The sequence below is a fragment of the Octodon degus genome, unplaced genomic scaffold, assembly GCF_000260255.1.
Source record: "Octodon degus isolate 3935 unplaced genomic scaffold, OctDeg1.0 scaffold00124, whole genome shotgun sequence".
Taxonomy (NCBI): Eukaryota; Metazoa; Chordata; class Mammalia; order Rodentia; family Octodontidae; genus Octodon; species Octodon degus.
This window is the reverse complement of record NW_004524700.1, coordinates 1,734,538-1,735,732: the sequence shown is the minus strand read 5'-3', so window position 1 is coordinate 1,735,732 and position 1,195 is coordinate 1,734,538. Positions and strand designations below refer to the sequence as shown.

Here is a 1,195-nt window from a genome sequence, read left to right as displayed (position 1 = left end):
CAGTCATCATGGTGGACCCCATGCCCATGCGAGGAGACAGGGACATGTGCCGTGCCCAGCGGACGGTTCCTGCTAGCAATGCAGTCAGATGGGCAGGGTGATGGGTCAGTGCATGGCCAGCCTGCTCTGGACAGCCTCTGAGTCCCCGCAGACAGAAACGAAGCCCAGCAGACTGCAAAGAAGAAGTGTTCAGGCCTCGGTGACCTCCATGCTCTGCAGCTGGCTTTCCAGGGTGACATCCCTTGCTGCCGCTTTCTTGCTGCCCTCGTGTTGCTTCTTGTGCTTCTTTGATGGCTCCTGGTCAGTGGGTGCCGGCTTCACAAAGGGGATCAGCTCTTGGAGCCCTGGAGGCATGAACTCCTTCAGTTTCTCAGGCATGAGGATGCCCTTCTCTGTCTGATAGTTCTCCAAGATGGCACAGATGGTCCGGGTAGTGGCACACATTGTGGCATTGAGCATGTGGACAAATTCCACCTTGTCCATCATCTTCTTGGTCTGCCCATATTGGATACAGAGGCGGCGAGCCTCGTAATCTGTACAGTTGGAACAGGAGACTAACTCCCGGAAAGCTCCTGACCCTGGAAACCAGGCCTCCAGGTCGAGCTTCTTACCGGCAGCGTGATTCAAAGAACCCGAGACGATATTCACGATGTGGTACGGGATCCCCAGAGCCTGGTGGAACTCCTCTGCGGTGGCGATCATCTCCTCAAACATCTCCATGACTTGTTGTCGTGAGGTGACGCATACACAAACTGCTCGATCTTCTCAAACTGATGGACTCGAAAGATGCCAAGGGTGTCGCGGCCATGGGAGCCCACTTCCTGGCGAAAGCAGGTGGACAGGCAGGCATACTTGATGGGCAGGTCTTCTGGCCGCAGCCATTCATCCCGGTGCAGAGTGGAAATGGGATGTTCTGAGGTAGCAATCAGGTACTTCTCATCATAGGACTTTTCACTGCCTTTGCCAATCACCTTATAAAGTTCTTCATCAAACTGGCTGAGCTGAGCCACTTCCTGCATGACCTCCTTCCGCATGAAGAAGGGGGTGTAAATGGGAACATAGTTCCGACTTGCCAGGGTGCGAAGGGCAAACTGGATGAGCGCTTGTTCCAGGAACACCAGAACCCCCTTCAGGAAGTACCCGCGACTCCCAGCCACTATGGCCCCCTTTTCGCCTTCAAAGCCATCGACCATCA

The 1,195-nt window shown here is 54.9% G+C and overlaps 1 pseudogene; it reads right to left on the bottom strand.

The window, feature by feature from the left end:
- Nucleotides 1–6: 6 nt before the first annotated feature.
- On the bottom strand, nt 7–1,193 carry LOC101576146 (annotated as a pseudogene).
- Nucleotides 1,194–1,195: the final 2 nt, after the last annotated feature.